This window comes from Ovis aries, chromosome 6, assembly GCF_016772045.2.
Source record: "Ovis aries strain OAR_USU_Benz2616 breed Rambouillet chromosome 6, ARS-UI_Ramb_v3.0, whole genome shotgun sequence".
Taxonomy (NCBI): Eukaryota; Metazoa; Chordata; class Mammalia; order Artiodactyla; family Bovidae; genus Ovis; species Ovis aries.
Genome location: NC_056059.1, coordinates 72,372,570 through 72,397,897, shown reverse-complemented (window position 1 = coordinate 72,397,897; position 25,328 = coordinate 72,372,570). Strand labels below are relative to the sequence as shown.

Sequence of the window (25,328 nt, the reverse complement as noted above, 5' to 3'; positions counted from 1 at the left end):
GAAATGGAGGCGTTAGCCGACTCTGAAAGACAACTGTCAAGGTAGGGACCTGGTGCTTTTGACAAAATTTAGTGTCTCTAAATAATGCACTGAGCCTTGACTACATTTTAATTTTAAAAATCCATGCTGTTGTTTTCTCTCCAAACAGACTGCAAGCTTCATGAGAGCAGGGCCCTCTGCTTCCTTGCACCTAATGGTGGTGGAAGAATGAGGCACTTAATAAATATTTCCTGGCTGAGCTGTACTTCTAGCTCCCTGAAACAGAGCAGATGAATTATCCAAAGTTTAAAACAGAGTCTTTCATGTATGAACAACACCAGGTCCCTTAAATGTGCATTTTGCCTAGTAAGGCATCAGCTCTCAGGATGAATTATTTCAATAAATATTTTTCTAATAACCTGAGTGAAAGAAGCTCTCTGAAAACAAATTGCACTGGACTGCCCTCTGCGATGCTTCTGACTTTTGAGTGAGAAACAATCATGTTCCTGGTCTGTATGCAACAAGAGGCTGCATGAGGACCACCAGCTGAGTATTCTCTAATGTGATCCCACAGCCCTGCTGTCACTTGGAAGATTAATTCCACATCTGGGGCTACTGGGATGTTTTATTCATTTACTTAGTTACTTGGAGGGGTACCTACAGAATTAGCCTCACAGAATCCACTCCCCCATTTTATTATCATGAGAAAATACTGTGGGATGCTGTAAGTGTGAGACATCTGATTTGAAATCCCCTCCCGAATTTCACAACAGAACTCTCTGGTGAGTTCCTCTCCCAGTTAGGAACTGGAAGGCTCCCAACTCCGGAGAGAGAGGAGAGAAGCTGAGATCCATTATGTAACTCTGCTGCTGCTGCTGCTAAGTCACTTCAGTCGTGTCCAACTCTGTGCGACCCCATAGATGGCAACCCACCAGGCTTCCCCGTCCCTGGGATTCTCCAGGCAAGAACACTGGAGTGGGTTGCCATTTCCTTCTCCAATGCAGGAAAGTGAACAGTGAAAGTCAAGTTGCTCAGCCTTGTCCGACTCTTAGCGATCCCATGGACTGCAGCCTATCAGGCTCCTCCGTCCATGGGATCTTCCAGGCAAGAGTACTGGAGTGGGGTGCCATTGCCTTCTCCATATGTAACTCTGGAAAACTAAAATGCCCTTTTCTTTAAACGTCTGAGTTACCATCATCTCCCACTCAACACCTACCAGATCACACAGCTGGAAAAGTGGCCGATACATTATTGCTCGCTCGCCAACACAGAAATAAAGCCAGGTGAGCCAAGGCCACGAGGACAGTGCTTCATCATACAGTATGGATCCAGCAAGGGAGACTTGGGAGTGGCAGAAGATACTGACTCCATCTGGGTCTTGACTCTCAGCTACTGAGATGGAAAGAGAGGACTAGGTTGAAAAATGGTGTCGAGTCACAGTGGTTTTCAGCCTTTCCCACAAGCCCCATGGCAGGCGATGGTCACAGAGCACAAAGCCTGGATTACGAGTAACTACCTGACCTAGCGATAATGCACCCTGTTCTCTCACATGCAACAAAGTTTATTAAAATGAAGGCAAGTAGGATGATTTGCAGAGGGCTAACCAGGAATGCACTTGAACTCTTTCGAGAACTCAGGTTCCTTATAAAAATCACAGAGTGCTTAGGGGATACATCACTGTGGAAAACTGCTGCCATGGAGGCCACGCTCTGATGCCAGTCAGGATTGACACTGGTTGCCTATTTTTTTCCCCCATTTCCCAATTTCAGAGGGCAAGTCCAGGGCCTTCTCTTCACATTCCACACACTTACCTTCTGGAATAACTAAAGCCAGCAGTTTCCCAATCAAACAAACGAGACTCTCCCAGCCAGCAAGTTATTCCAGTCAAAGACACTGCAATATGAGGGGCGTGCATGGTGTGTTAGGATAAGACCTTCCACAGCTCGACTCAGGTTAGGTCCAGGTACCTTTGGGGTGGCTTCTGAGATGGTTCTAATTCCAGTAAGGAGAAAACTGCCGATGGAGTATTCAACTCAGGATTCTGCCCCTGACAGTTACTCCAAGAAACCCTGTGTGAAACAGCAGAACTGTCCTCCATGCTACTGTGTCCACGTTAGTTATTTCTACAACAACTAACTTCACTTAGATTCACTCCCACGCATGGCCCCCAAGAAAGGGGTGTGTGTATATATATATATAATCTTTTCATTAAAATAAGGGAGTTGAGGACTTCCCTGGCAGTCCAGCAATAATACTCCGTGCTCCCAAAGCAGGGGGTGCAGGTTTGACCCTTGGTTAGGGAACACAGATCTCACAGTGTGGCCAAAAATAAAATAAATCACATAAAGTAAGGGAGTTGAGAGGGAAGAGATTAGATATTTTGGTTCCATTCAGTATTTCCTGGTGTTAGAAGACAGGAAAGTGGATGTCGAGGAAGTTTCATTTCCCCCGCTGCTGCTGCTGCTGCTAAGTTGCTTCAGTCGTGTCCAACTCTGTGCGACCCCATAGATGGCAGCCCACCAGGCTCCCCCGTCCTTGGGATTCTCCAGGCAAGAACACTGGAGTGGGTTGCCATTTCCTTCTCCAATGCATGACAATGAAAAGGGAAAGTGAAGTCGCTCAGTCGTATCCGACTCTCAGCTACCCCATGGACTGCAGCCTACCAGACTCCTCCGTCCATGGGATTTTCCAGGCAAGAGTACTGGAGTGGGGTGCCATCGCCTTCTCCTCATTTCCCCTATGTCTGGCAAAATAAAGATTTTCTGAGCTCTGCAGACATGAGATGCGGCCAGGCACAGGGGCTGGACATCACAGCCATTATCTACCCGCAGGTCTCTGCCAATCCTCCTCTCCATCACATCTACCTAGAGCAAATACCAGACATGGCCTCTGAGCAAAACAGACTGAGGCGTCATGTGAGAAACACATCAGAGTCTATCTTTTGCCTGAATCTTATTTAAAAGAAGAGAGGGAAAAAAGGAAATTACATGTATGCTAATATACCAATGACCTTAAGTACCCATTACTTGCTACCTCACCCAAACATTGGAAGTTTGACTTTTACTTCACTTCTACACAGGGCAATAGGAGAGTGAGTGAGTGACAGAGATCACAGGTAGCGAGGTACCATTAGTTTTTCTGCTCTTGTATCTGACTTCAGGATACACTTCGTCCCAGCCAAAGCAATGACTCATCTGCCGCTGCCAATGTCACAATAGGAGCCTGATTTGCTGCAGCAGAGCAAACAGAGCAAACACTCCTTAGAAGAAAAGCTCCGCTCTAGCATTTCTGAAAGATTAATTAAATTCAGTGCAGAAAACAGAAAACTACCACCACCCTTTCACATGAAAGTGGGATGACCACAACACAACTTGACAGTTCAGAAAATCAGCAAACATTTCTGCATCTGTTTGTGGTTGTTGCTGTTTTGTCTTATTTTGTTTTTTGGCATGTTATGAAATATAATATTATAGAAATCAGGCCCAAGGAGATCCGGGGAGAAGCTGAAATTATACTATATGAATATTCAAAAGAAATGAGGAAACTGCTAGCCACTATATACCAGTGATAATTGGTAGAGTTCTTAAATTTAGATTCATATCCTAATCCACCCAGCAGTTACTATTGCCTATCCACTATGAAAAATTCTCTACAGCAAGGATTAAAGTATCACCAGCATAAGACAGGAAATGGTATGCTACATGGGAAGGAGATGGTTATTTTAAGGTGGGAATGATCATTTCTAGAGAAGGAAGGTTTTCTGGTAGGGATAATGAACTGATCTTAAAGGCCGAATAAAAATGTGGAATGTTCAGAAATCAGGGAGAAGTTTTTATGAATAATGAGCACAGAGATGAGGTGAGAAAGTGTACGGAGTCCAGCAGCAGTGAATAGTAATTCAGGTAGTCAGAGGCAGAGGAGATGTAGAGAGGAGAGCTACCAGATTTGCAGGGCAGATTCGTGGAAGGTCATGACACAAACTAAACACGTGGATATGTGGGAAATGGGTTCAGTCTTCACAAGCTGTAAGCAGCAGTTAAATAAAAACTTAACAACTAGAGCAGACAGGACAGCTACGGGGCTGGGACAGCCCACTTCTGGGCCCTTTCACTGCTGTGAAGGATTGAATGGATTGATGGGAAGAGTTAGGAAGCTAGTGTGTGGGGAGAAGTGGCACTGGGGGCTGTGAAAGAGGTGACCATTTACCAATGAGTACAGGGTATTTCATAACCTTGGCAACTAATACAACCAGCCCCATGTATGCTAACTGAATTTCAGTTCTAAGGTTCAACAAATAAATAAGAGAGAGGGAAATAAATAAGAGAGAGACGAATAAATAAATACATGCCTCAGGCTTACTGAAGCTTCTGTTTTTCAGATCTGTGGACTGGATCTCTACTTGGGTATCCCATAGATACCTCAAACTCAGCAGGTCTAACACTAACCTCATCGTATTCTTTCCTAAACATGTAACATCTTATGATCACTTAAGAGAATGGCGTCATAAACTCCTCAGGCATTCATGCCACGATGTGGGAATCATTACCAGGCCTAGAACATCATTGTCAGTACATGAACCACCTTCCTAGTTCGGATGAACCATCATTATGTGAATTTTGATGGGAGCCAGGGCTACCCTCTCTCTCACACTGTATGTCTGCCTCCAGGACCTTCTAAAATTTCCAGAACATATCAAACATAAGGTAGTCCTGAATCACAGGCATTTTCCCTGTAGGACTATCTTCCTATCCCCTGACTTTCTGATCACCTTATATAACATTTTAGGGATACAGTTGAAATATAGTCAAACATGTTCTTCAAATACATTAGTTTAATTGTGCCTATATTAAATTAAGTAATATATTAATCTGGAAATACTCTGTTATTCAACTCTGACATTTTATAAATCAATAATAAATTGCTTTTGATAATTTTTCTTTAAGAATTCTCACTATGTCTCTTCCCACTGTTTCTGAAATTCATATTAGTAATATGTTGGTCTTACTGGAATATTCTCCAGTTTTCTTAAATTTTTTTTTTTTCTCACCACCGCTCATCCTTTATCTTTCTGGAAATTTCTGCAGCTTCATCTTCCAAACCTTTTACTGAACGATCTACTTCATAAATGATTAATTTCCAAGAGTTCTTTCTTATTCTCTGAATGAATAGGTTCCTACTCTTTTTTCACATAGGCTGTGTCTTTCTCTTATATCTTTGAGGATTTAACTGTTTTCTTTGAAGTTTTCTTCTGCTCCCTGCATTGCTCTGATGTCTTTGAGTTCTCTTTTCCCGTTTCTTCACTCTGGTCTCCGTCTTTCATGCCAGATACTTTAATCAAAGGTTGAGTGATTCTTAGCTATCTACTTATATTTAATAATGAAGCATGAAAAAGCTATTTTGAAGCTAGCATATGAACTGGTAGACTTCACGATAAAGTATTTCAGCAAAAAGTCAGGTTAACTTTTTTTTTTACTACATAGTGTATTAGTTAGGTTATAAGCTAAGTTGTTTCAACAAAGAGGTCCCCAAATACAGTGGCTCACACAAGTTAAGAGTTCACATCCTTCTCTCTTAACATTTCATAGTTGATGGCTGGTCCGGGCTGCTGCTGCTGCTCTTTCTATTCTATTCTGCTGCTCCGCTGTCTCCCAGGGTTGTCCTTCCCTTATCAGCACCACAACCACATCCCACCCTAGAAGGGACTGAGGGAAAGGGGAGAAAGAAGTCGAGGCTCCTCACAGGGCTCAGAAAAGTTTAGTCAGCGGTCACACCTCACCGCAAGGGCCCCTGGGAAATGTAGCGGCAGCCTAGGCAGCCATGTTCCTTGCCAAAACTTGCAGGTATTCTATTAGTAAAAAGGGTAGAAGGGAAAAGAGACAGGGGCGGGGGCATTAGAGCCTGCTCCAAATTACGAACTCCCAAATGACAGGATCTCACTAGAGGTGGATCGTCCAACCTCCTCCTTGCAATATCCAGCCTGTTGGCATTCTCTCTCAAGTGTTTCTCGTGCCCACCTCCTCTGTGCCTTATGCCTGAGTCTGGCAGTCTTTTGGTTTACTTCTTCCAGGGGATAAACTTCTTGTTTTATGTGAGGAGGGGAAGGAGTGGAGGCCTGGTTTCCTGTCTGAGGGGAATGGGGATGGCGATCTGGGGTGCAATGACCCCTTGGACAGACTTCCTTCTAAATCCCCTACTTCTCAGCCTTCTACCCCACCCCTCTCCTGTGGTCCCCAATGCCTTTATTTTTTCAGGTGTTCTTTGAATGCCGGTATTGCAGGAACTTGTCTGACTTTCCTTACCATTCTTACCATCCCTCTGACACTTTTCAGTCTTTAAAAATTCTAGTTCAAAGTTACATATATCTCTCCTAGTGTCATCAAAAGTGAAGTCTGAATTTCTGTTTCTTGTTCACTTTACTATTTTAGGGAACTGAAAAAGGGGAAAGATGTGAAAATGGCTTTCCTTCTCCATCTTGAAACTGGAAATAGTTTTTTCATTTGTACATGATATTATCACTGGAAATTTTATCCTAAGCCACAAATATCCATTTGCTTAAAATAAGAAGAGTTTTATTTTTCCATTCATCCTGTGGGTGTACACTCATGATCTCCACAAAGTAACCACTAATTGTATTTCATTTTGAAGTGATCTTTAAAAGGCTTATTTGCAATGATATCCAAGACTTGCAGTTGAAAAGTCATTCCCCATCCCTGCCCCCAAATACTTATTAAATCTATATTGAATTTCTTTGCTTCCTTGGTCAAATGACCTCTATAAGCATACAAACCAGCAGTGACATAGGTAGTTCTGGGCTATTGCGTCTTTCCTAAACAGTTCTCTGTGGCTCAAAATAAAGTAATTGACAGAGTGCCCTACGACATAAAAGGTTTTAAAGACTTTAGTATAAGGCAACTCTCTTTATCCTGAAAGATAATTTTGAGGAACAAAATTTTATATAAAAACTTTATAATTTAGCATGTCTTTTACTTTCCTACTTTCGCTATGTTAGATTATGTACACAGTACACCCTCTTCAATTTCTTTCTCTGGCTAACTCGTGCTCATTCTTCGAGACTCATTTCAGGTGTCAGCTCCTACAAGAAGCCTGTCTTGACTGCCTCCCAGAGCTCTTCCAAAGGCTGATCAAGTGCTGCCCCTGTGTTTCTGTATCACTCAGTGCTTCCCTAAATAGCATTTACCATATTGTAATCCCTGGTTTATTTGTCATTTTCCTCCACTAAACTGTGAGCTTCTGGAGGACAAGGTCCATATCTTATTTAATCTTCACATTCCGAGCGCCTATAAACCATGCCTGGAACATAGCACTTGCTGGTTATATATTCACTTATTGAAGGAATAAAAGAAATCCTGGCTTCTAACTGTAATAAAAGTCCCTCAATGAAATGAAGGGCAAAGGAATCAGGAGGGATCATTCACTTTGGTTACTTCCATTCACTCATTCCCTCAATGGCTCAGTATTATCTGAGCCAAGCATAGAAAACATCTTCTGTAAGACTCAATTCAATGACAGTTTAGAAAGAGAAACTTATCTTGGAGAATTAAGCCACTGGATTGCTGATCAGATACAACAATGCATAAATGTAGGCTTTGAGTATCTGTCTTAGTCAAGCCCCTTTGACTGCAATGGGCAGGTTAAAGTGGGGGGGATTTACGGACTCAGAAAACACAGAAGCCCTATAATGTGCAGCCATACTAGAGAGAAGAGCCGTAGAGGACAGGAAAATTTCATGAGCAGAAATAAAACCCAAGCAGACTTAGGTTATAGTCCTCCCTCTTCCATATGTCAACTAGATACATAGAAGAAAACAGCAACTGCCCTAGTGTGGATCTTGACTTCTAGGCTGAACAGCTGACTGCGAGGTTTGAGCTTCTCTACTGCCTTCATGCACTGCAGCTGCCGTGACATGGGCCCATCCGTCATGCGGGATGTCTCCCAACTCACGGGGGATGTGCAGGCGGACTCACAGCTGCACTGATGGGACTTGCGGTGGGGGAAGGGCTACATCAGAATAAGTTCCTGAGGTGGACAGGAACGGGCTGGAGGAATAGCAGACACAACCTATGACTCTTCTTTTAAAGGCTCAGACATAGTATTAGTCGCTTCAGTCGTCTCCGACTCTTGAGACTCCATGGACTGCAGCCTGCCAGGTTACTCTGTCTGTGGGATTTCCCAGGGAAGAATACTAGAGTGTGTGGCCATTTCCTTCTCCAGGGGATCTTCCCAGCCAAGGGATCGAACCTGGGTCTCCCACATTGCAGGCAGACTCTTAACTGTCTGAGCTACCGGGGAAGACCAAAGATCAGGCGTGCACCTAGCTAAATGCAAGAGCACCTCTGTGACTAAGCCTAACCTCCGACCCCTTGCTTCAAGTCGTGGTTGGTCTCCCAGGACCAAGCAAGCCAGGAGAGAGGCAAACTGAGCAAGTGTAAAGCACATATACTCAGCGAGACTGTGCTGACTTCTGTGCAGTTTATTTACTCCTCCAGGGACTCTTTCTCAGGGGTTGCCCCCCCGACTTCAGTCTGTATAGGTGCTCCCTCCCCAGCCACCCTGTGCTTTGGGAGATCTCTGGCATATCTCTCCCAGGATATTTATCATCTGCATCCTTGTCAGTCTTCCCCACTTCTTGAGGTTGGGGATAATACCATATATCTTTTGGTATGAACAAGGGTATACTTTTTTTAAATTGGAGGATAATTGCTTTACAATACTGTGGTGGTCTCTGCCATACAACAACCTGAGTCAGTCATAATTATATATGTATTCCTCCTCTCTTGAGCCTCCCTCCCCCTAAGGGGATACTTTTAATAAATGAATATTATGCCATAAGCTCTGTAATCTTGGAGCCTAGTATACACCTGGGTCATGTTAGAACAATGAGCAATTTTAAAAATCAGGAATGAAATGAAAACATCTGGAAATTAATTGCTTTTTAAAAGTTCTATATAGATTTAATACTTCCATCTGATTTCATACATTAATATCAGCAGGGCAGATATCCATCTGTTCATCTTCCAGAAGTCTGTAAGTTTGGAGGTACTTATAAGACAAAACTTTATTATGGTCAGTCTTCAAATACAGAGGAGACTAGGGCAGGGAGTCTGGGTAGGGTTCATAACAAAGCTGAGGACTAATCGACTCTGATGGTGGCTGATTTTGTTTTCACAACGGTCGATTTAAGCTGACAATAACCATCCTATTTCTAGATTTAGACACTTTTTTTTTCCAGGTGCAAAGATGACCTGAATTTGCTGCAGGTTTAGTTCTGCTTAAATGCATCTAGATGGCATGTAGGTCATTACTCGTTTCAGCTAAACTTGGAGAAAAGGGAGATTTTGACGGTTCTTTGATGTTGATGTTTTACATAAAGGTCCACTTCCATATCTGTAAATTGAGCACAGGGACATCCTTCTCCAAAGGCCACAGTGAAGGGATAAGTAAGTTGATGTCAGTTCACTACAGTGTCTGCCTTAGGACACTGCAGGTTCTTGGTCCATGTTTATGGATCTGAATCAACTTAATTAAATAAGAATTCAAGTCCAAAGATGCTACTTTTTCTTTTTTTTCCCTCACAGAAGGCAACTTTTCTTATAAAGAATTTCTTTCTCAGAGGATTGCCAGAGAGAAAACAGAAAGTTTTGATGAAATAGTGGGGAACGAAAAGTTTGAAAAACAGAGGATCTGGATGCTATTCCCTGCTTCCTCTAAGCTGCTCCAGTTGCTCCAACCCCACTCAGTTCTCTTCTGCTGAGAAACCCAAGGCCTTCATCGTGCCATTTCTCCTCTGCTTCAGGAGGTGAGGGGAAGCCAAAGAGGGAGTCAGAAAGCATGTCAAAAGCTGTCTTTTCTTCCCTTGCCTGCTGGAGCATCAAATCAGAAACCCACGGTTCCCTCTGGACAGCTCTGGCACCACGGGGCCACAGTGAAGTCACTCTGACACGTTAGAGATGGATTCAGAAAAGGCCATGGTCAATAAAGGCTGAGCCCTCCAGGATCCCAGGACACAGAATGAATCAAAGACAGCACTGAAGTGTGAAGCAGAATTCCAGTTAGCCCTGCCTAAAATACTTGTCACATTTTGCCTATCCACCATCAGCACCTTGTCTAAGTCACTCTCATTTTTGCTTGAATGACTGCAATCCATTTACATGCTCACCGACTCCAGCCCTTTCATACTTCCACAGTATCCAGAGGATCTTTTAACAAAGTAGGTCAGATAAGGGCCAGAATCTGTACTGCTGGCTCACCAGCTACCGCCTTGCTCGCCTCTCTAGATGCATTTTTGCTCACTCCCCTCGGGGCACACTGATAATTCCTTTCGGCCTCCTCCTTTCTTTGGGTCTTTGCCTCCTCAGTGAACACTCTTCCCCTAACTCTTGCCTCAGCATCTCCTACTCCTCTTTCAGTTTCAGCTGAACTGTCCACTGCCTCAACAGCACTTCAACAGACCCCCTGCTTGGTGTTTCATGCACCCTGCACTTTCCCTTCACAACATCCATAGCGACTTACAATTTTATATTTGTTTCATGTCCACTGTTACCTGCAGAGGAAAAGCTCCTGAGGGCAGAGAATCTGTTTTACCAACCACTGTGTAGCCAGGACCCAACATACTGCTTGACTGATTGTTAAGTGTGTGCTTAGTCACTCAGTCGTGTCCAATTCTTTGTGACCCCATGGACTGTATCCCGCCAGGCTCCTCTGTCCATGGGGATTCTCCAGACAAGAATACTGGAGTGGGTTGCCATGACCTCCTCCAGGGGATCTTCCCAACCTGGCGATCGAACCCAGGTCTCCTGCACTGCAGGTGGATTCTTTACATACTGAGCCAGCAGGGAAGCCCTGTTAAGTTGAAAGCAACAAGGTGTTTGTTAAGCACCCACGCTTTTGTTGGGGATGTCCTCTGGAGTAGTACTGAAATCTTTCTTAAGAGCTATATTATATTTATCATCTATAGGAAGAACCTTCATAGAGAAGGGTTCCTTTTCACAAAATTTCTACCAAGACATTATTTTCAACCCACCACGATTCCATATGATGAATTATTTTCAATCATAGCCACGTTCAACCAGTGTTTAGTTTTAGTTTGAAGTGCTGGATTACCTGACATAAGCTTTGCACGAGTTCATGGAACTCTGAACTTGGGGGCTATTTGTGACTCAGTTTTCCTATCAGTAAAAGGAGTGGGTTTGAAGAAACTGCCCTCTGAAATTCTAATTAAAATTCAGACTTATAAAGAAGATATTATGACTATCTTATTACTTCTGGAAAACATGAGAACAGGCAGCTCACAAGATAAATAAAAATGGCCAAGAGTAACCAAAAAAGTTAATTTAAAAAAATGAAGCACCATCTCTGCTGATCAGATTGGCCAAAGTGAAAAATAATAAGACTCTTGTGTAGCACTTCCTTTTTCAGAAAAATAATTTTCATCACTGTCCAATGTTTGAAGTGGCTATCTGGCACTATGTACAAAATGTCTTAAAAACATATGTTGTTCAGTTGCTCAGTCATGCCCAATTCTTTGCAACCCCATGGACTGCAGCTCGCCAGGCTTTCCTGTTGTTCACCATCTCCCAGAGCTTGAGCAAACTCATGTCCATCGAGTTGGTGATGCCATCCAACCATCTCGTCCTCTGTCATCCCCTTCTCCTCCTGCCTTCAATCTTTACCAGCATCAAGGTGGCAGATTATATTTTCCAAAGATGGCCACAACAACATAGCCCCTTATCCCAATATGCTCTTCCCACAATGTGGTCCTGATGCTGCTCTGTTAAGAGGTGGGAGTCTACGTATCTTCCCCAACCTGCATGGGCCTCTACAGTGGAAGTGATGCCACATGGATTCCAAGGCCAAGTTAGAAAAGACCACATTGCTTCCAGTGCTCTAGTGGCACACAAGCCTTTGGAGCCCTAAGCTGCCATGTGAGAAGCCTAGCTACCCTGAAGTGACAGGCTAAAGAGATGACACACAGATGGAGAAAAATGCTGGGGAGTTCCAGCTGTTCCCACCCCAGGTATGAAACTCTTCCTCACCCAGCACCACAGAGCTGAGTAAATGCCTTCAGAAGAGTCCAGCCTCCTGGCTAACGTCAAATGGAACAGAAATAAGCCACCCTAACTGAACCCTGTCCAGACTGCAGATTCATGAGTAAAATTAATGACATTTGAAGTACTAAGTTTTGGGTAGTTTGTTATACAGCACTAAATAATTAAAACATTATATATATTACTAGGTTAAAAGATATATGTATTCATACATATATGATATATAGATAGAGTTCTGAAGTAGTTATATAGTACTAGATAACTAGAACACTATATATTATATATATGCTAATATATACTATAATATATATTACTGCATTTAAAGATAGCTATATAATTTATACACCTGTATTTACATATCAGTCTATCTATCTATATATGAAGTGAAGTGAAGTCGCTCAGTCGTGTCTGACTCTTTGCAACCCCATAGACTGCAGCCTGCCAGGCTCCTCTGTCCATGGGATTTTCCAGGCAATAGTACTACAGTGGATTCCCATTTCTCCAGGGAATCTTCCCAACCCAGGGCTCGAACCCAGATCTCCCACATTGTAGACAGAGGCTTTACCGTCTGAGCCACCAGGGAAGTCCCTATCTATATATAGGTGTATACATACAGATACCTTTTAACCTAGCAATTTCAGTTCTAAGAATTTATGTTAAGAAAATACTTAGAAACTATGCAAAAATGACTCTGTAGCATTATTCATAAAATGAAATATTTTGAAGCAATCTAAAATGCTTGGCAATAGGCAAATGATTAAATATATTTCTCTATATTCATATGATCAGTTACTAAGTAGCCAACAAAAAGGTGATAATATGAAGCTGCAGTTGCCAACAAGATAGTGAGTCATGAATCAGAAACTATAATTAATCAAATTCTTTGTGCCTAAAGTCCATTTTTCTTACCAGTTTTTTATAAGAACTTACGTGCAAATAAATGAACCTTGGGTGTAAAAAACTAGATTAATCATATTCATCAGTAGCTCATGCCTGGCTCTTTAAAAATTTTTTTTATTCATACAAAGATATTAAAGGATATTTGCATACACCATCACCAGCAACTAACCCTCCCTCCCTCCGTCTCCTCTCTCTCTCATGGGTAGAAAATAGTCCCATTTTTTATATATCTAGGATATAAACTTGTCATATGTTACAAATATTTTTTCTGTCTGTTTTTAAACTGTTTTTATGGCATGTTTTGTAGCACAGATGTTATAATATTGTCAGATTTTATATGGTCAAATCTCTCAATCTTTTCCTTTATAGTTGCTTAGACCTTTGTTTTAAGAGCTAAAAACACTGTTAATGATTAGCATTAGCAAGTGCCAGAGCCACTGAATAGACTCATCTGGACAGGACTGTCCTTTCTACACTGGGCACTGAAGTCTGACCTTCAGTTAATACTTTGCTGCCACCGTTCAGGGAGCCTATACTTCTGTGATCCTGGGTTCTAGACAAGTGGTTTGTCTGATACTTTTGTTCAAAAAAGAGCAATTCCATTCCTCAATGAACTAAGCTTTACTGATGGGATGTGAGCTGGTATTTAATGTGCTTATAGCATATGAAGCATGCTAATATATTTCTTGTTCTTCCAAGGGAATAAAAATAACCTTCAAAATAATCTTTCCATAGGCATTTTATAAAATGCAAGTTTCTAAGTTCTATAATTTTTCCTAAACAGAATCTTTCAGTGGTTTATGCAAATCCAGGCAGCTCCAGCTTTAGATGTCTTATCTGCTTCTGATGAAAGCCTTGACTTGACAAATACCCTAAGATTTATTGCTTTATGGCATCTGGCCAGATATGAGTTCATGAGATTTTATAATTCTTCCCCTACTCCCATTGTATTTCTTGAAGGACATAATCTTGTGTTTTATAGTGAAAATAGTGTGAGGCATTTTAATTCTTTTAAAATCCACAGCATGAAGACACCTTAAAATTCAATTTTATTATAAGTCTACAAATGTTCATGAACTGTTGAAAACATGATCTAAAACAAAATAAGATGTTATCCTCTGAATAAGATAGGAAGGTGGGGCAGAGGGCAGTATGTGCTTAATTCCCTATTGATGCTTGGGGAAAATCAGAGAGCTCCCTCGGCTTTAACTGTACTACTACGGTCATTTCTGAGTCTATATTTTCAGTCGTAATCGTTCACCCAAGTTCTAATTGTCTACCAAAACTTTTCCACTTGTCATGTCATATACAATGAAGTCAAGTAAAACCAAATCAACCTACCATTTCCCAATTTCTGTCAGTGGTACTACCGATACTCGAAATCCTGCAGTCACCTTTGCCCTTTTGTCTACCCAATCAAATCCCATTGACTATTTAACCATTTAGTCATTCAATAAACACTGACTAAACATCTACTCCCTTCTATTGTAGTAAAATATTATTATTGTTGTTTAGACTTTGAGTTGTGTCTGACTCTTTTGCAGCCCCATGGACTGCAGTCTGCCAGGCTCCTCTGTTCATGGGATTTCCTAGGCAAGAATACTGGTGTGGGTTGCCATGAACCAGGGGATCTTCCTGACTCAGGGATCGAACCCGCATCTTCTGCACTGGTAGATGGGTTCTTTACCACTGAGTTATCAGGGAAAACCCATTTTAAGCCACTACCCACCTATTAACATTTGCTAAAATCATAAGGACTGAACTCATGGATTACTGACAAGGACGTGGAGGAAATGTAATTCATAAACTGCTAGTGGGAATGCAACTTCAGAAAAATACTTCAGCAGTTTCTTTAATGGAGATGGCAATGGCACCCCACTCCAGTACTCTTGCCTGAAAAATCCCATGGATGGCGGAGCCTAGTAGGCTGCAGTCCATGGGGTCGCTAAGAGTCAGACACAACTAAGCGACTTCCCTTTCACTTTTCACTTTCATGCACTGGAGAAGGAAATGGCAACCCACTCCAGTGTTCTTGCCTGGAGAATCCCAGGGACAGGGGAGCCTGGTGGGCTGCCGTCTCTGGCGTTGCACAGAGTTGGACATGACTGAAGCAACTTAGCAGCAGCAGCAGCATTTTCTTTAAAAGTTAACTATACATCTATCATACAATCAGCCACTTCACTCCTGGGAATTTCCCCAAGAGAAATGAAAACATACCAAAGAGAATGAAAATATACAAAAGAGTATTCTATTATACTAGAATACTCATTCATCGAAGCCCCAAATGGGAAACAACCTAAATGTCCATCAGTAGATGAATGGATAAACAAACTGTGACATAGCCATACAAAGCAATACTACTGGGCAATGAAAAGGAAATGAACCATTTATACATGCTATACACAGATGAATCTGAGTTATTCAAATGAATTATGCTGAGTTTAAAAGTCAGACAGAGAACAAACATACTGTATGGTTCCATTATATAAAACTCTTAAAAATGTAAACTAATACAATATGACAGAAAGCAGATTAGTGGTTACCTAGGGTGGGGGTAGGGGAACAGGAATGGGGATGGAGGAAGGGGTTATGTCTCCGCTGTTGGAGATGGGTTGTTTTCATTTTTGTCCATATTTGTAAACATACCAAAACTGCCACAAACATTATCAAAAATTATTTATCAAAAATTATCAAACTTATCAAAAATGCCAAAATAGCATTATTCACCTGTATTGTTCTTTTATGATGCGAAGTATATATTCAATAAATGTTCTTTAGTGAATTAATCACTGGAGGATTAAATGTATAGCTGCCTGAATGTAAAGTCTGAAAAACTAAATTGCTGGGTCAAAGAACAGCCAGGTTTTAACAATTTTTATACAGTGGCAAATTTTTAAAAGATGCCAAATGTTAAGTGGGTTTATTTTTTTTTTCCACCATAATTTATCCATACATAACTACTACTGATCTGTTGATGAAAATGTTCAGTCTTCTTTTTAATATGCAATTATTTTTCTATTGTCCTGTATGCAGGACAAGAAGCAACAGCGAGAACTGGACATGGAACAACAGATTGGTTCAAAGCTAGGAAAAGAGTAAGCCAAGGTTGTATATTGTCACCCTGCTTATTTAACTTACATGCAGAGTACATCATGTGAAATGCTGGGCTGGATGAAGCTCAAGCTGAAATCAAGATTGCCAGGAGAAATGTCAATTACCTCAGATATGCAGATGACACCACCCTTATGGAAGAAAGTGAAGAGGAACTAAAGAGCCTCTTGAGGAAGTTGAAAGAGGAGAGTGAAAAAGTTGGCTTAAAACTCAACATTCAGAAAACTAAGATCATAGCATCTGGTCCCATCACTTCATGGCAAATAGATGAGGGAACAATGGAAACAGCGAGAGACTTTTCTTGGGCTCCAAAATCACTGCCGATTGTGACTGCAGCCATGAAATTAAAAGATGCTCCTTGAAAGAAAAACTATGACAAATCTATTCAGCGTATTAAAAAGCAGATACATCACTTCGCTGACAAAGGTCTGTCTAGTCAAAGCTATAGTTTTTCCAGTAGTCATGTATGGATGTGAGAGTTGGACCATAAAGAAGGCTGAGCGCCAGAGAACTGATGCTTTCGAACTATGGTGCTAGAGAAGACTCTTCAAGAAAACTCTTCAAGACTGGACAGCAAGATCAAACCAGTCAATCTTAAAGGAAATCAACCCTGAATATTCATTGGAAAGACTGAAGCTGAAGCTCCAATACTTTGACCACCTGATGTGAAGAGCCGACTTATTGGAAAAGAGCCTGACGCTGGTAAAGTTTGAGGGCAAAAGGAGAAGGGGACGACAGAGGATGAGATGGTTGGATGGCATCACTGACTCCATAGGCATGAGTTGAGCAAGCTCTGGGAGTTGGTGATGGACAGGGAAGCCGGGCATGCTGCAGTCCATGGGGTCACAAAGAGTCAGACACAACTTAGTAACTGAACAACAACAATAATCTATCAATGAATTTGACTTTTTTATTGTTTATTTGCTTATTAGCCATTTTCACTCCTTCTTCTAGCTCTTTTTGCACCAAGTATAGCACACAATTAACACTCTAATATATATTTCTATTTGTATTGAATAATTTGGCATTTTATCACCTTACCATACAATGTAGGTATATATGTTGATATTGTCTTTGTGTAGCTTATGTAGAGGCTTGACAGGGCCTCTTATTAAGTTGCTGCTGTTGGCCTTATAATCCCAGCACGCAATATTACTATTCACTAATTGTTTTTCCCATGTGTATATAGAACATACTTTTATTTTTTCTTTACTTTCATATGAATATATTTTATGTAGATTTAAAATTAACTGATATAGCGCTCAGTGCTCAGTCACTTTACTTATGTCTGACTCTTAGCGACCCCATGGACCATAGCCTGCCAGGCCTCTGTGTCCATGGGGTTTTCCAGGCAAGAATACTGCAGTGGATTGTCATCTCCTCCTCCAGGGGTTTCTCCCAACCCAGGGATCAAACCCATGTCTCCTGTGTCTCCTTCACTGCAAGAGGATTCTTTACCACTGAGCCACCAGGGAAGTCCCCTAACTGATATAGGGACCATATTAATTATATATTACCAATGTAAAGGATGGAGAAGGAAATGGCACCCCACTCCAGTATCCTTGCCTGGAAAATCTCATGGACAGAGGAGCCTGGTGGGCTGCAGTCCATGGGGTCACAAAGAGTCGGGCACGACTGAGCGACTAACACTAACACCAATGTAAAGGAAGGTTATATAACTTAGTTATATGTAATTACTGGGTGATCTGAGTCAAACCATAAAAGATTGTCAAAGGACAGAATAGAGTGTTGGTCTGATATGATTCCACCTATGGTTCTGCAGCATTATTTTTAAGGGATTTAGAGCTCATTCCTTTAACTGCAGTTTTCTCCTGTACAAAATGTGTGCAAACTCAGGATAAGGACATAAACTTTGCAGAACATCATAAATAAGACACCAGAATGACCACCAGGAACCCAGGACAGTGCCCCTATTCACAGATCTTCCTCGTGTGGCCTATTCATTCCATCCACTCAGTAAGTTCTTAAGTCCTACTGGGTGCTGATGATATGAGAGTGATCAAAGTAGACAATGTTCCTGACCCCAGAAAAGTTAAGGTCTACTGTGGAGAAGAGAAAAATAGGCAATTAAAATATAGTCTGTTATGTGCTATACCCTGGTAAGTACAGGGAACTATAAACTGACATCAGAATATGTCCAAGGGGTACCTTGATAAATAGATGCATAAGAGAGTCCATTCTACCTTTTAATGAATATATTATGAAATCCTTAAAGTACTTAATAGCGCTTTATTATTATATTGGATCATCTGTAATTTAGCAAACAATAGGTTCTTTCAAAATTAAATTATACTTAAGTATAATAAACATACAGAAAGCACTCATATCTTAAGCATACAGCATGATGAGCCTTGGCAAACTGATACAATCATGTAATCAGCCCCCAGAAGAAGAAATCAAACAGGGCCAGCATCCAGAAATCTTCTCCATGCTCCCTACATGGGCTTCTAACAGAATAGATTGGTTTTTCCTGAACTTTTAAATGAAATCATGTAGCATGAATTCTTCTGTGTCTGGCTCTGTGTCTAGTTGTGGATTGCACATTAGCACCGCTGTTTTGCATTCCCTGTGTGAATCCACAGATTTATCTCAACATATGTTTACAGACTGTTGGGTAATTTTTAGGTTAGGGCTATTATTAGCATTGCTCCTATGACATTCTAAAACATATCTTCTAGTTAATATGTGTATGCATTCCTATTCAATATTCACTTAGGACTGGAGTTGGTGGATCCTATAGTATGTATACATTCAGTTTTAGAAATAGGCAACAGGAGCTTTTAATATCACAGAATAGGCAGAAATAGAACTTTCAGATTTGCTTGGAATTAACTTAACAAGTAATTTGATTAGTTGCTATTTGTTGAGCACATCCTGTTAGCCAGGCATTGTTTTTTACTGGCTTTGGCCTCATAGGTCTCAGGAAAACATTTCTGCTATAAGATTAAATAAAAAGCCAGAATATAAAACTGTGTGTGTGTATATATATATATATATGTATACACACACAGAATATAAAACCGTGTGCTTGTGTGTGTATTATATAAATATATATATATAATATATTCAGAACTATGTTAAAATATCATGGTATACAGGAAAACAACCTGGAAGAAAAATAAGTCAGCAACATAAGAATAATTGTCTTTATTAAGTGGAAGATCTATTAACAATTTTTTCTACTTTTTTTTATATTTTCTAGGACTACCAGCCATATAAAATTTCACATAAGTTTTGATCTGAGTCCACAGCATACCTAACTGAAGACAGTATGGTGTTCAGAAGCTACAATAGTCTCCAATCTGCAAGGAACCTAGTGAAAGCTGAATGATTAACAGAGAATTCTATGTCACACACTTAGCATATGCTTTGTAAATGTTCTTATATTTTGTTGCAAAGTCTTGGACTCACAAAAAAAAATCAAAATTAGAAGAGGTGTTTTCAAATACTTTTAGCTCTTCAAGCCTTTTTTTAAAAAACATTTTATATGGAAAGCTAATACATAAAAGTGAGGGACTTGGAGCATTTGGTAGAAGCCTTGGGAACCAGAGCCCACTTGCTTAGCTCTCTAAGGTAAGATGGTCCTAAGCGTCTTCAATTCAATCCATTCATTTTCTAGAGGAAAAAAAAAAAAAAAAAAAGCCAAAACAAGGCCATAAAACAAGATAGCTGTAGATATTTTGACTTGGGAGTCTAATCTTTTGCAACCCACCATGGACTTCCCTGGTAGCTCAGCTGATAAAGAATCTACCTCCAATGCAAGAAACCCTGGTTCAATTCCTAGGTTGGGAAGATCCACTGGAGAAGGGATAGGCTACCCTCTCCAGTATTCTTGGGCTTCCCTGGTGGCTCAAGTTGGTAAAGAATTCACCTGCAACATGAAGACCTGGTTTTGACCCCTGGGTTGGGAAGATCCGCTGGAGAAGGGAAAGGTTACCGACTCCAGTATTCTGGCCTGGAGAATTTCATAGACTGTATAGTCCCTGAGGTGACAAAGAGTTAGACACAACTGAGCGACTTTAGATTGCATTTCAAGTGGAGTCTACACTCTCCAACTATAGAAGCAATGTCTTACATCTCCATGTCTCCCATCCAGGCCAGCACAGATAGACGGCAGTACTCAGAATACCTTTTCTAATCAAACAATTGATACATACTTGCTATTCAATTGGAAAAGGCCAGATCACCACCCAAGGTGAAACATATACAAAAAGTTTACACATGCTTTTTATAAAGAAACTAGGGACCATTTCCGTCTCCAAACCTAATCTGTTCAGTGGCACCAAGGACATTTCCCAACACCAATAAGAGGAAGATTAAGAAGTTAAACAATAAATCAGCTGGGGTTATGTAATGGACTTAAAATCAACAGCAGGAAGAAGACCTATATTGAAGAAACTCCTACAGCCCAGAGCAATTAATGTGGTGAACAGATGGGAAGGGAAGTGGACTATTTTCAAGCTTTAAAAGGAAGATAAAAGACACAAAGAAATAATAAGCAGTAAGCTCCACAGTGCAGGGGCAAACACGAGGGCATGCCTTTCTTTGTTGTCCAAGAAATATTGTCATTGCTATATTAATTTTTATTACTACATTGGCTCCAAGTTTTATCCTGTCTCTTGCTTTTCTATCAATAAAGGAACTGAGTACTGGAGAGAGGGAATAACACAGCTGGAGAGAAAGCGCACAGCAGAGATATCCAAGGAAGCAATGGAGTGACAAGGAGCTCCTGAATTCTGGCACATGCCTTTCCCTAGCTGAGTTTATGAAAGGGCAAGCTTCTCTTTATTTAGAAAATAGCATACCATTCTTTTAGAACTGAAGTTTATAATAATGACCAGGAGGTGGCATTTGTTTTAACAAAGAAGCATCAGGGTACAGGTTCAATAAAGTCTTACTGCGGATTCTTAAAATTGGGTGTGAGCTGTTTCTCCATTGGTAATCCACACACAGCACAGCACTTTGGCAACAAAGGGAGGCAGCATATGCTTTGATTCATGGACATGTACCAGTGTCTAGCACAGGATGGGCACTCAGCAACAAAAGGTGATTATCTCGGTTTTGTTTCAATAAAGTGCCTAATGTTGTAGGAGGACACCATCACTGCAGTGACTGGGGTTAGAGGATAAGGCAGGATGTCAGTCTTAGGGGAGCCAGAGTGCCAGGAGGGCTCCAGGGTAGGGACCCGACCCTGAAACTAAGTACAGAGTGAGAGTAGCCCAGCAGCAAGGCTGACGTGCTGCTCCTTATACGCCCATGTCTACCTGGATACTGAGAAACTTCAGGAGCAGTCAGAACACTCGCTTTTCATGGTCAGGACTTTAACTCACAACAAGAGCTTTAAGATATATTTCCAAGAATAGATTTTATCTCAAAAAATGGAGGTTTCTCTGTAATACACAGTAATATTTCAAAGAATAATTTTAAAACAATCTTGAATCACTTCCTAAAGATCCAAGAGACATTAGGGAATCTCCAACACGAGGCTCCTGCCGCTCTAACCTGTCATCCTGACTCAGCTTCACAATGACAAAGATAAAAGTCCTAAATATTGGTACCCAATAAAGTATGCTAAGTCTAGCTATACGATTTTTTCTTTATAAGAAGAATTTAACTACCCCAAGACTCAAAAATCAAATATAATACAGAGAATAATGGGGAACTGGGGAAAGAGGAAAATAGAAGAGAGAAATAAAAGAGAGGTAAGAAGAAAAGGGTCCAGAGAAGCAGAAGGAAGGGGCTTCCCATATTGCGCTACTGGTAAAGAATCTGCCTGCAATGCAGGAGACCTAAGAGACATGGGTTCGATCCCTGGGTCAGGAAGATCCCCTGGAGGAGGGCATGGCAACCCACTCCAGTATTCTTGTCTAGAGAATCCCCATGGACAGAGGAGCTTGGCGGGCTACAGCTGATAGGGTTGCAAAGAGTCAGACACAACCTGAAGCAACTTAGCACACACACAGAGGCAGAGAGAAACGGAGCAGAAGAAAAGGCAATCTAGCATAGAAGGGGAAGATTTAATCAAGAGGTCTACTGAAAAAATTACACTGTGGAGAGAAGATCACAAATGAAGAGCTATTTACCTATTTCCCTTAAAAAAAAAAAATAAGGGTGTGAAGAGCCTACTGTTTAGACGGAGAGACACGGCCTAGTGCTTGCATCCTCTGACACCCAACTCTCCCTAGATCTGATACCAGTTGATCAGACCTGGCACCCAGCTCCAGGCAAAGGAGGCAGTTGTGTCACCTGCTGCCAGCTAGTGCTGGAAAAGTGGGATTTAATCCAAAGCAAATTTGCAGTGAAACAGCACTAGCAGCTAAATAAGTGAAAGGCTTAGCCAACACAACAGAAAGGAGTTGGATAAATAAAAGACTGGAGTAGAATAAGTTAAATCACATTATTTACAGACGATATGATGAAAAACCCAAGAAAAGCAACCGAAAACTACTAAAACAGAAGAGAATTTCTAGGTCTGATGGAGTAAGGATCAATGAGAACACAGAGCAGATATAATAATGACAATTATAATCACAGTCAAAACAACAAAATAAATTTAATAAGGATGTGAAGGAATTGAAAAAGGAAAATATCAAGACGTTTCCAAGGGCCAGACAAAGTGATAAAACGGAAAGGCATACCATGCTATGGGCAAGAAAACCTGACATCATGAAGATACCATTCTCCTGAACTTAATCTACAAGTCAAAGGCAATCCCAATAAGAAAGAATAATGAGCAATGCTCTGAGAAAGAAGACTAACAAGGGGAAACTAGCTCTACCAGACAATAAGATGCTTTATAGACCTTCAATCGGAGAAGGCAATGGCAACCCACTCCAGGGTTCTTGCCTGGAAAATCCCATGGACGGAGGAGCCTGGTGGGCTGCAGTCCATGGGTCGCTAGGAGGTGGACACGACTGAGCGACTTCACTTTCCCTTTTCACTTTCATGCATTAGAGAAGGCAATAGCAACCCACTCCAGTGTTCTTGCCTGGAGAATCCCAGGGATGAGGGAGCCTGGTGGGCTGCCATCTCTGGGGTCGCACAGAGTTGGAACAACTGAAGCAACTTAGCAGCAGCAGCAGCATAGACCTTCAATAATTAAGTATGCAGAGCACAGCATGCGAATACCAGGCTGGGATTAATTACAAGCAGGAATCAAGATTGCTGGAGAAATATCAACAACCTCAAATATGCAGATGACACCACTCTAAGAGCACAAAGTGTAGAGGAACTAACACTAACACTAAACAGCCTCTTGACGAGGGTAAAAGAGGGAAATGAAAAGCTAGCTTGAAACTCAACATTCAAGAAACTATAAGATCATGGCATCTGGTCCCATCACTTCATGGCACGTAGAAGAGGAAAAGTAGAAGCAGTGACAGATTTTATTTTCTTGGGCTCCCAGGTCACTGCAGATGGTGACTGTAGCCATGAAATTGAAAGATGCTTGCTCCTTGGAAGGAAAGCTATGACAAACCTAGACAGTGTATTGTAAAGCAGAAACATCACTTGGACCCCGACAGGGGTCCATACAGCCAAAGTTATGGTTTTTCCAGTAGTCATGTATGGATATGAGAGCTGGCCTGTAAGGAAGGCTGAGCACGAAAGAATTAATGCTTTCATATTGTGGTGCTGGAGAAGATTTTTGAGAGTCTCTCCAACTGCAAGGAGATCAAACCAGTCAATCTTGAAGGAAATCAACCCTGAATATTCACTGGAAGGACTGATGCTGAAGCTGAAACTACAATACTTGGGCCAAGTACAATACTTGATGCAAAGAGCTGACTCACTGGAAAAGACCCTGATGCTGGGAAAGATCGAAGGCAAAAGGAGAAGGGGGTGGCAGAGGATGAGATGGTTAGATAGCATCAATGACTTAATGAATATGAATTTGAGAAACTCTGGGAGACAGTGGAGGACAGAGGAGTTTGGCATGCTACAGTCCATGAGGACATGACTTAGCAACTGAACAACAAGAATAATTAAGACAGTATGAAATGACTGCATGGGGACTTCCTTGGAGGTCCAGTAGTTAAGACTTCACCTTCCAATACAAAGGGTATAGGTTTGCCCTTTGGATGGGGAGCTAAGATCCCACACTCCTCGTGGCCAAAAAACTGGAACATAAAACAGAAGCAGTATTGTGACAAATTTAATAAAGTCTTTTAACATGGTCCACATAGGAAAAAAAAAAAACTTTAAAAAAATGGGCCAAAGAACTAAATAGACATTTCTCCAAAGAGGACATACGGATGGCTAACAAACACATGAAAAGATGCTCAACATCACTCATTATCAGAGAAATGCAAATCAAAACCACAATGAGGTACCACTTCACACCAGTCAGAATGGCTGCGATCCAAAAATCTGCAAGCAATAAATGCTGGAGAGGGTGTGGAGAAAAGGGAACCCTCCTACACTGTTGGTGGGAATGCAAACTAGTACAGCCACTATGGAGAACAGTGTGGAGATTCCTTAAAAAATTGCAAATAGAACTACCTTACGACCCAGCAATCCCACTGCTGGGCATACACACCGAGGAAACCAGAATGGAAAGAGACACATGTACCCCAATGTTCATCGCAGCACTGTTTATAATAGCCAGGACATGGAAACAACCTAGATGTCCATCAGCAGATGAATGGATAAGAAAGCTGTGGTACATATACACAATGGAGTATTACTCAGCCGTTAAAAAGAATTCATTTGAATCAGTTCTGATGAGATGGATGAAACTGGAGCCGATTATACAGAGTGAAGTAAGCCAGAAAGAAAAACACCAATACAGTATACTAACACATATATATGGAATTTAGAAAGATGGCAATGATGACCCTGTATGCAAGACAGCAAAAAAGACACAGATGTGTATAACGAACTTTTGGACTCAGAGGGAGAGGGAGAGGGTGGGATGATTTGGGAGAATGGCATTCTAACATGTATACTATCATGTAAGAATCGAATTGCCAGTCTGTGTCTGACGCAGGATACAGCATGCTTGGGGCTGGTGCATGGGGATGACCCAGAGAGATGTTATGGGGAGGGAGGTGGGAGGGGGGTTCATGTTTGGTAACGCATGTAAGAATTAAAGATTTTAAAATTAAAAACATAAAAAAAATAAAAAAAAATAAAGAAGTGGCATTTTACAGACTTGAAAAAATAAAAATAAAAAAATAAAAAATGAAAAGATTGCATGAATACACAGATCAATAGAACAGAACAGAAACTCATAAAATAGACCCAAATACATTT

The 25,328-nt window shown here is 41.2% G+C and overlaps 1 protein-coding gene across 5 annotated transcripts in view; it reads right to left on the bottom strand.

Annotated features, from left to right (window-relative positions):
* The window catches only part of CRACD (capping protein inhibiting regulator of actin dynamics), a 289,192-nt gene that overhangs the window by 74,886 nt on the left and 188,978 nt on the right, over window positions 1–25,328 (bottom strand). Inside the window, exon 1 of one of the 5 annotated variants that reach the window (XM_060417127.1) lies at window positions 1,196–10,555. The exons of the other annotated variants lie outside the window; for them this stretch is intronic. The gene's annotated coding sequence lies outside the window, so the exon portion shown is untranslated. Of the gene's footprint in view, window positions 1–1,195; window positions 10,556–25,328 lie in introns of those variants that run through there. 5 annotated transcript variants of the gene reach the window in all.